This window comes from Palaemon carinicauda, chromosome 6 (genome assembly GCF_036898095.1).
Source record: "Palaemon carinicauda isolate YSFRI2023 chromosome 6, ASM3689809v2, whole genome shotgun sequence".
NCBI lineage: Eukaryota > Metazoa > Arthropoda > Malacostraca > Decapoda > Palaemonidae > Palaemon > Palaemon carinicauda.
This window is the reverse complement of record NC_090730.1, coordinates 169673148-169684369: the sequence shown is the minus strand read 5'-3', so window position 1 is coordinate 169684369 and position 11222 is coordinate 169673148. Positions and strand designations below refer to the sequence as shown.

Sequence of the window (11222 nt, the reverse complement as noted above, 5' to 3'; positions counted from 1 at the left end):
ATTTAACCCTGGATAGGTACAGTGGGTCGTACGCGACCCCGAGCGTCAAAAAAAAAGAGGTTTTTCTCACGTGACTCACCCCCGTGACTGAATTTGTGGGTGATCGACCTGCAGGAGGTGTCTCCCCTACACGCTCTAGTAGTGTCCAGATGTGCATTGCTGTAGCTGTACTCCTTCCCCGATTTCTGAGACGCGTCGGGGTCGAGCGCGACCGAGTTTACCCTTCTAAGGTAATTTGCATAATTATCAAAGTTATTACGTATTATGAAATTGTCGTAGAATGGTGCAACTTGTATAGGTTATCAGTTGTGGAAAGTCTTGGTGGATTGTTTGGCTACCATGTGCATGATTTTTTTTTTAGTTAAGAGGGGTGATGGAGGATCAGCCTAAGAAGAAAGGTTGGATCCGACACTAAAAGAGTTTATGAAAGCTCAGGTCTAACGCGAAGGAGCAAAGATGAGATAAACAAGAGAAAAGGGCACAAACAGGGAAACTAACGAGAGGTTTAATAGAAAAATATTAAAAAGATGAAAAAGAATTAGATCATTGCAAAGTAATAGCTTAAACTAAAATGATGCGAGATGATGAGACTAAGGAATTCGAAGTTAGAAAAAAAAAATCTCAAACCTATTTGGTTCTTGTCATAGTTCGTCATTATAAACAGAACAGATTGTAAAACAGTGGAAAAAGGTTGTTTTTCTTTAGCAAGCTCGTTGTTGTTGTTGTTGTTGTTTTAGATTTAAGCAGAAAAAAAAAGATACGCACGCAAGCTTGCGTGCGTATACAGTATATGTATGTTTGGAGAGAAGGATAATGGGACATCTAAAATAAAAACTATAGATTTGATTTCTAGTTAAGAAATAAATTTGTCTAACACGCCAACTTTAAATTCTCGAAATTAATCATCTCTTAGCCTGCTCTAAAGGGGGCCCTGTGCAGAGACTTCTCAAAGTCAAATCTGATAAAAATGTTCTATTATTCCCTAATGAGATTATCGGCAACTTATCCATGATCCCTCCCACATTGATGTGATTTGAGGTATTGGAAATTAAGAAATGGCGACACTGGACTTTATTTGTGGAAAAATTCATACGTGGGTATTTTCGTACTACAGTATTTCCTTATTCCACAGTTGCTTAGGTAATGGCAAATAATATATTAAGTATTATTTATTGAGATTATTCATATCTCAATCTTTATGTATGGAATAGAGCTTTAAGGATATATATATATATATATATATATATATATATATATATATATATATATATATATATATATATTCATTTTAAAAGAAACAAAATAACTCTACCTAAGGTGAAAGAAAAGACAAAAATATCACATCTGAGGAGGAGTCGTTGCAAAGGTAAACCTTCAATCCGTCATCCTTGATCAGTAAACATTACAATATTGTTCGTTCTCAAAGCAGTGTTGCCAGATATGGGAATTTATCTCTAGATTTGGAAATTTTGAGTGTCTAATGGGGATATTTTGTATAAATTTCTACGAAGAAGAAACAAAAATTAGTAAATCTTTATATTGTTGCAATTAGTATGGTGAGTAATTTCTATATGAGTAAAGTCAACATGAACAGAAGAAAGTATATTTGTGGAAATTGAAATTTTTTGGGTTTTGGGGATTTTTTGTTATCTTGTTTTGGAGATTTTTACACTAACACATCTGGCAACACTGTTAGACTCAGATCTCGATAACTCTGTTTCCTTTTGCCTTTGTGTGTGAATATTTAGATCATTGCTGGTCCTTGACATCCATAAACTTCTTTGACGGGTAGGTAACGTTATAACCTATTGTTATATTGCATAATGGACATTTCAATTGAAGGTGAATTGATACAATAGTCAACTTTACTAAGCTTAGGGTTATCGCCTACTGTATATTTTTTGTAATTGTATAATACTGTTATTGGTTTTATTATAGTTACGTACGGAAAAGGCTTGTCTACTAAAAAAACGAGTGTTTCCTTTTAATAAACTTCCGTTTTCTTTGAAAATTACTTATTTTCACTGGAAATAGAAACTTAATTATCTAAGAAATAATAATCAATGGGGTTAAAGTGCTCAGCTCAACATGTACTGCTTGCCAGTACATAGGAGCTTGACGTCTTTCCACGAGTGAAGCGAGCCCACGGCGCAGCAAAAACTATTGAATTTCTAAAAGATACCCCCGTTCTTTGACGGTCTAATGGGTTTTCGGTTTATTTGCTGTTAAAACGGTCAAGTTCAATAATAGCACATTATTTACTACAGGACATTTTTATTGTCTGTTCATAATTTTTTTCCGTCCCTAACTATAATTTTACCCTGTTATTTCCCGTCAGATACATTAATCATGTAGCTTTCCAGCATAATTATGCGGATCATGGTTATAGGGTTCAAACTAATGTAAAAGTAGAGATTATTGAAATATGTTGATTAAAATATTTTGTGTATTTTGTTAAAATATAATATGAAACCTTATTGTCTACATTAGATGTTTAACAGTAAAATTTTATTGAATAATTTTCTAATTGGTTTGATGTGTTTTATGCATAGGGGACCATTAATGCTGGTGCAAACAACTCATTTTGGTTTCTCACGACTACCCTAAAAATGTGTGTGCTTCAATATGCACTAATGGTACATATAAATAAATCATACCATAACCAGTGGGACAAATATATAGCTGAAGTTTATCATAGGAAACCTGGGAATTTGGGTTTGGGGAAACAGGAATATGTTGTAACCCAAGCTTACCCACCTAAACTAAACTAGGTGGCTGGGTTCTCCTCGCAACAAGCACCGTCCTTGCTCTTCACCTTCCATAATTCTGTATGACCAATGATACTATTATTAGAACATTTGTCACTTGGCATCAATGTATCCGTGTATGATTCGTTCACTTACCTTAAATACTGCAGACTATTTTCTAGTGATTACACTCTAGACAGCTTTTTAGTGAATCGTGAGCTTTATAATTATTGTACATTGGTTTTACAATACTTCTGGTCTGAACATTTTTCAATGGAAGATAATGCTTTTCCCATAGGAAAACTCCTGTTTTATTAAAAAATGACATTTAAATTTGGGTTTGATAAATAATTACTGAGATATACTCTAATATATCTGCCGATAATGAGGGACACCCACACCCTGTGGGAACTGGGAGTTTAGGGTGAGGAAAATATACTGGGAAAATGGTAATTAATGGTAAAAAATCTTTTCTCTATGCTAATAAATAAGCAGCAAGAAATACCGTGATATATCCAGGGTGGGAACCTGGGTTTTAGGATGGGGAAAATGGTCAATAGTAGTAAAACAAATATTTTTTTCTATACATTATTTTCTGCGACGTATAATAAATCCTTGGGAAGCTATGCAAATTATCTGCATCCTATAATACTGTGCTATTTTTCATTTGTTTGTTGACATTAAGGGTTTTGGACGTAGTCGCTGCTGTTCGTTCGTTTGATCATGCCTTGGTGTGCACTAACCATTTTAAGCTTTCTGCGGATTTATTCCCGTTCGTTTCGTCTGTACATACCTTTCTTGCGTAGCAACCATTTTTTACTCTTTTGCGCATTAGCCTCCCCTTCACTTTTTTTTCGTATATTTCTTAGTCCCTCCCCCTTTATACTTCTTCCAGTATGAGTCAAAATACCATTCTCTACTGGAAAATCAAGTATTCTACGAGAAGAGATTTGTTTTTCACATGCACATTCAAGTATTCTACTCGACTTGCCCCTGGTAATTCAGTATGTTTGTATTCACTGATGCAATAATAAGAGTACATATTTCGAATTTACACAAGCTTAAAACTTGTTACCCCCCTGTTTCAGTTGTTTCAAACTGTTTTCCTTATCATAACATTTCACATTATTCCCTTACTAATAATACTTATTTTGGACTTGATGCTATCAATTCATTATTTATGTCTTCGATCATTCTACCCCTCTATGTACAGAATTTTGCATTTGCGCAAGTTCGAACAAGTTAACTTGTTCTGTTATAGTTATTTGTTCCAGTGCATATACAAACTCTCCGCTAATTATAGGGGTACTGTATTACTTTCGGTGAAGTTGAAAGACGAGCCAGACAATTCTAGTGAGGGATGCCGTTACACTCGATACGCGGTTGCAGGATGCCACCTTGGTGGGGAGAACCAGGGGGTTCGACTGCTGGTTGTGGTTTCTTTGAACCGCGTCTGGTCGGGCTTCTTACATCCTCTATTTGTTTGTTCTGGGGAGGCACTCGTGCGCGCTGACCTTGCTACTCTTGTACGTCGATGTCGCTTTCTATATGAGCAGGCTTTAATCTATCCATGGTCAACCAGTCTTCTGCTCCATGGACCATGATTTTAATTGTCCTCTTCGTTCTCCTGCACGCGATAGGGCCCTTTGTAAAGATGTGAGAGTTGGGGGGGTGGCGGTGACCTTCCTGCCTGATGAAGACTGAAGACGTAGCGGCAGGTGTCCAGCGAGGCAGGCCTGAAATGCTTTGTCGTGTCCGCGTACGTTTTGTGGCAGGGTGTGAATTTTCCTGCCCTTTCCCGTAGCTGGGCGAGGCTGACGTCTTCGGTGTCTGGATTGGAGGGGAAGAACTCGCCAGGGACCATGATGGTCTCCCCATAGACTTTTTCTACAGAAGAGGCGTTGCCGTTTGCTTTCGGGACTGTTCGAAAACCAAGGAGGACCCAGGTAAGTTGCTTGACTCAATGCTCGTCTGTGCATCGGGCCATTAAGGCTGTCTTCAGGAACCGATGGCTTCTTTCAACCATGCTGTTGGCTGCAGGGTTATAGGCCGTCGTGCAGTGCAGGTTTGTCCCCATCAGGAGGGCGAGGGATGCCCACAGGTCCGAGATGAAAGCGGGACCTCTGTCAGTTGTCATGCCGTTTGGGACCTCGAAATGGCTGATCCAGCGGGAGAGAAGAGCCTGGGCACAGGCGTCTGATGATGCTTCAGTCACGGGAGTCGCCTCTGGCCACCTTGTTGAACGGTCGATGATTGTGAGGAGGTATCTGGCGTCGCCCGAGAGTGGTAAGGGCCCCACATTGTTGACGTGGATGTGTCCGAACCGTCGTTTGGGTTGAGGGAAACTGCCAACTCCTGACTGGGTGTGACGGCCTACCTTGCTGGTTTGGCAGGTCGTGCATGCACGTGCCCACTCGTGTGCGTCCTTCCTGATCCCTGGCCACACGAACTTGTTGGTCATCATCAGCTTCATAGTAGTCATTGATGAGGGGTACAAGAGGCCGTGGATGACGTCGAATACCAGCCTTTGTCTCGATGGAGGGATGAAAGGTCGAGGGCGGCCTGTGCTGGTATCGCAGAGCAGAGTGGGGCCCTTGGGATGTAACTTAGACTTCCTCCCATTGAAGTGAGGTCGAGGAGGACTTTGCGTCTGCTGTGGCGGAATCGGCTGTTTGTTCCTGGGCGATGCCTCCGTAGTCCACCCCGATATGGATGGAGTTAATACTGACTCTTGACAGAGCGTTGGCCACCGGAATCTTTCTCCCAGGGATGTAGCTGATAGACCAGCCGAACTCGGAGATGGCGGCCGTATGTCGTTGCTGTCAGGCGGAATTGCATCCCTGGGCTTGGTGAAAGCATGGACTAGAGGCAGGTGGTCCCTTCAGCAAGTATTTGAGATATTTGACGGCATGGTACACTGCCAGAAGCTCGCGGTCGAAAGTGCTGTAGCGAATCTCGGGTGGTTTTAACGTCTTGCTGAAGAAGGCGAGTAGTAGGGACACGTCGTTGATCACCTGCTCAAGGACGGCACCGCACGCAATGTTACTGGCATCCGTAGCTAACCTCGGGGGCCGCGGGGTCCTGGTAGGCCAGGGTTGTGGCCTTGCAGAAGGCAATCTTTGTTTGCGTGAAGGCTTCTTGTTGAAGGGTACCCCACTATTTTCTTCAGTTTCCCCTTCAGGACGTTGAGAAGGGCGGTCATCACGCCTTTTGGGTAGGAACCTTCGGTATTAGTTCACCATGCCGATGAATTCCTGGAGGGACTTCATGGAGCTCGGCGTTGGGAACTTGTTTATGGAATCCACCTTTGACATCACGGGGCGCACGCCCCTTTTTGAGAGTTCGTGCCCCAGGAACTCCACCTTCTCAGCCCTGAATGTGCATTTGTCGAAGCGTACCACAAGACCATTCCACTGCAGTCGCTTCAGAACCGTCCTCACGTGCCCCAGGTGTTCCTCCTGCGTCTTGGAGAACACGAGGATGTCATCGACATAGACGGCGCAGAAGGGAAGGTCCCCCAAAATGCTGTCCATCAGATGCCTGAAAGTCGCTCCAGCGTTTCTCAGGCCGAACATCGTGTAGGAGAATACGTAGTACCCAAAGGGGGTGATGATGGACATCTTTGGGATATCATCGTGGTGCACGGGGACTTGAAAATAGGTCTTTAAGAGGTCCATCTTGGAGAAAATAGTGGCCCCGTGGAGGGCTCTGGTGAGATCCTGCATGTTGGGCAGTGGGTAGTGGTCAGGTATCGTGGCCAGATTGAGGCATCTATAATCACTGCAGGGCCTCTAACCCCCGTCGGGTTTCTTGACCATGTGCAGTGGAGAGGCCCATGGGCTGGACGCCTTTTTGCAGATTCTTGTGCGCTCCATCTTCTGGAAGGCACGCTTGACGTCCTGAAGCTTTTGCGGAGGGAGGCGTTGGAACCTACAGTGGGTTGGGACGCCAGTCGTAGAGATATGGTGGAATATCCCATGTTTGGCGGGGACGCCCTCCAGTTGGCGGAGCTCGAGTTTGAAAACCTATGGGAATTCCTGCAGCAGGCGGCTGTATTCTTGGGGCGTGACTGAGCACACCCTGGGGAGGCTGGGCCCACTGGAGAGATGGTGGGACCGGTAAGTACCCTGGTCCACTAGTCGTTTGCAACATACGTCTACCAGCAGTCCGTGGTGAGCGAGGAAGTGTGCACCCAGGAGGGGCCCCTTGACATCTCCGATCAGGAAAGGCCAGCTGTAGTTCTGGCCCATGATGGATATCTACAGTGTTCTTGTCCCATAACAGGTGATGGGGCTTCCGTTCACGGCAACCAAAGTGGCCCTGTCATCTTATGGAAGGCCATGGTCGTCCTTTGGGGGCGGGATCGTTGACACTGAAGCACTGGTATCCACCAGGAACCTTTTTCCTGAGTAGACGTCAAGGATGTAGACGCCCGTGTGATCGGGCCTCACCTGCTCCACGGTTGCTTATAGGCGTGGTTGCCCACCTAGTTTTTTGGATGGGTGCTTGGTTGGACACACTTCCGCGCCGCTTTCCCCCAGACTCGGTGGAGGTTGCACCATCTGGGAAGGTCGGAGCCCTTGTGGTAGTGGTCCTCTTGTTATTGCCCTTGCTCCTGTTGGCGTCGCTGCTGCTGTCGGTGTGGTGGGGGCCGTGGGCGGAAGTACTTGGATCTTCCGCCATGGATCGCATTGACCCCTATATCGTCTGGCTCTACTGGGTACTCATCTGTCTTCTCTATGACGGCATTGATGGAGGTGGTGACCGCGTATCTGGCAGCCTGGGTTGCCAGGTGGAGTTTGTTGGCCTTTGCGACCAACAATGACATTTCCAGGTCCTCGGCGGCCTCCAGCTGGGCGCGGATGCTTCGTGGAAGGCGACGGAGGAAGATCTCCCTGATAGGCTATCTCCCTGGGCCGCCTGTCGCCATCGAGCTTGTTCAACTGGAGGTCCAGCAGTTTGTCCCAGGTTGCTGAGGGGCGTTATCATTAGGTCGAGGACACACTGGGCCCTCAGGGATATCTGGAGATCATAGACCTCCGTTAATTTATTTTTAAGGTTGCTGTACCTCATGGGTCCTGGCCTCTTGTTTCAGCTAGGAGGAGGTTCATTTGAACGCGTCCAACGTCAGTGATGCCATCACCATATCACATTTTTTTCAATTCGTCGATGATGTTTGCTAACCTGAAGTGGGACTCGGCACGCTGAAACCATACTGTCACCGCGTCCGGTGTGAATGGAGGCAGCCGTTTGTGTTGTTTGCGTGGCTACTGCGCCGTGTCTTTTGGTTGTGAAGGGCGAGGTACTATCAACTTTTGAATCTCTTATCGTACCTCACACTCCGAAACTCAGAAGTGAGCCGTATTTAGTCCGCTAATGGAGTAGAAATTCCAGCCAGCCGAGTAGTCGCTAATTGACGTGGCAAAAACTGCGTTTTGAAATGCCAGAACGCAAAAGGATTTGCGCCGTAATAAGGCCGTTAGTGGCGTTGGGATATGTGAAGTTGCGAGCCCAAAAGATTTGTCGAAATCGCTGTTGTAAGTCCGTTAAAGGAAACTCCATTGCAAAATTTTGCTACCCCCAAAGCGCAAAATAACTTGCGCAGTGATGAGTCTGGTTATGGTGTTGAGGTGAATGGAGTCACGAGCCCAAACGATGTCCTTGGAAATCGCCGCTGTAAGTCCATTAACGGAAAACTCCGGGGTCACCATTTGTGAGGTATAAGAGACAGACCATAGTCAAGTGATGCTTTATTTCCGAGACGGGTCGAATACATTGACCTGTGCGGACGGAATTGTAGTGACCTGGTTAGGTGACCGTCCGACCACAAACAGGTGAGAAATGCGGGCATTTGTGTTTTCTTACATTGATTTTATGGTTAATATAAAATCCTACCCTTGACATATAACAATGAGTCTTACATAGAAATTGATGGGTAGGTGATCTGCGCATGAATGCATAAACAATATGTACAGGGTATTTACGCAGAATATGTACAAAGGTAAAAAGAGTGCTACAAGCGTTGTAAGACGTCGTCCTTATAATATATATATATATATATATATATATATATATATATATATATATATATATTTTTCAATATTAAACTTAGCCGGTGATTATATAAGCTGCAACTCTGTTGCTCGACAGAAAACTCTACGTTAAAAATCCGCCAGCGATCGCAATGCAGGTAGGGGGTGTACTTCAACAGCGCCATTTGTCGTGCAGGTACTCAGTACTCAATGTAAACACAGAACTCAATTTTTCTCTCTGTCGGGCTACCTGCAAGACCTACTAATTCGCTGTTACTATCTGGATTTGTTTTCACAACTATTTGGTGAAGTACACTATTCTAGTTTTGAGCTTTCGCTCTGCAGGTGTTTTATCTTCATCTCAAAACTGGAACTCGTTTTGGATAGATTTAATTATGGTGACAAAGAGAGTATGGACTCTCTTTCACTTTTAAATGGCCGACCCTTCCCTTAGACGGAAGTGTGTTTAGGTTTTTAATATTTTTGCTTAACACGTTATAGATCTATATATTTTATATCTCTCCGCCTTTATTAGGCCTCTTCGATTAACTTTCCATTTATTATAAACATATAAAAATAAATTTTTATGTTTTGTTTATATGCGACCTTTCCTGATAGTAGGCGGTCCTAACTTGGAACCGAAGTTAATCAACGTTGAGCCCGTTATATCGTATTTAGCCTTTAAAGAATTTAAAACTTTTTAAATGTAATGTTTTATGAAAGAATTTCTTTGATAGTCTTCGTACTGTTTTCAAAGATGAACTAACGTTTAGACTACGCAGTTGTTGACGTTCAGGACGTTCAACATGCGCTCTATCGTTACGATAGAGAGAGAGTGTATCACAGTTTCACTTTGCAGTAAGAGTAAATCGATTCTGACGTTTTGTTCATTCTTTCTTAGCTTAAATGTTTTAAATTCTAAATTAAAGGAACTTTTTATTTGGAAAACCTTTCAGTTTTTTCCTTTAGTCAAATAACATGTTTTTTTGACGATATATAATTGGGCTCTTCTCTTCTCTTAGGTGCGAAATCAAGAGAGATAGAGACGGAGGGAGAGAGAGGAGAGAAAACGTTCCGTTCAAGCGGGTAACGTTGTTCTCGTGTTACTCTCGTCCCTAGTCTCTGTACGGGGAGAAAGGTAAAACGTTTCTAGGGTTTTATTCTTGTCCCCAGGCTATGTGCGGTGAGAGATTGAAAACGTAGTTTATATGAACTAGCGTTTAGTCTCTTTCCCAGCCACTGAATTTTTTATCTTAATATATGTTTTCTGTTTTTTTGCTAGTATTAATGAGCTGCATTTTACGACTGATTTCGCAATTACTACCTTTTAATGAAGGGTAGAATTGCGTGTTTCAGGTAGAAATCAGTAAAAGTTTCGATTTCAGTGAAATAAGTGCAAAACAGAAAATCGATAAAGTGATATGCGCAAAGTGTTACAGTGTTGCGTCCGAGGGTTCGTCTGTTCGTGCCTGTCGTTCACCTAGTCCGGGACCTCTTGCAAGCTCCCAAGCCCAGGGGAGAAGTAATGTCGAACGACTTATGGGTTCGAGAGGCCTTGATCAACGAACAGACGTTTTCCCTCTGTGGTTTCGGGCGTATCTACCCAAGATCGCCCCACCCACTCTAAGACGAGAGAGCCCATTTTCCTCGTCTGCGGAAGAGGTTTCTCGTAAGAAACCATGGACCAAGGTCTCGCGGCTTATTAAGCGCAAGTCGGTCCTTTCCGCGCAAGTCCAACGGCCCAGTTGTAGCCACTGGGTCAGTTCGGACTCGCTGCAGTCTTCCGACGACTGCTCACCTCCTAAGAGAGGCAAAGCGGTACCGCATCAGGCAGTCACACCGTCTGTTGCCGCACCTGCTCCTGTAGACCCTAAGTGGTCTTTGCTGCAGACCATGCAGTCTCAGTTAACGTCATTGATGCAGGACTTTCGTGCGGAGAAGGTTGACACTACACCAACCTCTAGCCTACAACCAACCACGGTTGTGCGTCCTGTGGACGCTGAGGCGACCTTCTGCCGCACTCCAAGAGAGTCCCGCCACCCATGCGTTCCAGTGTACCCTGCCAGCCGCATGTTGACGTTCAGCGACGCACGGAACCTTCCGTTGACGTTCGCGAGGTACAACAACAGTCTAAGTTGTTTTGTTTTGACGCGGTGCGTCAACCTCCGCATTCTAGAGTTGTTTTGACTGCTCAGTCTAGACAGTCAAAGCAGTCTCGAGTGGACACTGTACGTCCTCACACACCTGTTGTGGTTGACAGTTCAGTTGTTGACAGTTCACAGACTGTCAAGCAGTTACATGACGTTGCCTTCTGGTCTGCTACTTATGCACCAGTGAGAGACTCACTGAGGTAACCTAGCTTTTATCGGACAAGGTTCCTGTAGATGAGGAAGTTGCTGTTCTCCCTCCTGCTGATATTCCCTTGAGGACTCTGTCAGATGGA

General features: G+C 44.1%; 1 long non-coding RNA gene across 2 annotated transcripts in view; it reads left to right on the top strand.

Annotated features, from left to right (window-relative positions):
* Window positions 1–1436: 1436 nt before the first annotated feature.
* LOC137642823 (uncharacterized) overlaps window positions 1437–11222 on the top strand; it is a 64325-nt gene continuing 54539 nt past the window's right edge. Inside the window, exon 1 of one of the 2 annotated variants that reach the window (XR_011044860.1) lies at window positions 1437–1788. This is a non-coding gene — a long non-coding RNA (uncharacterized lncRNA). The remainder of the gene's footprint in view (window positions 1789–11222) is intronic. The other variant, XR_011044861.1, reaches the window with a different exon arrangement.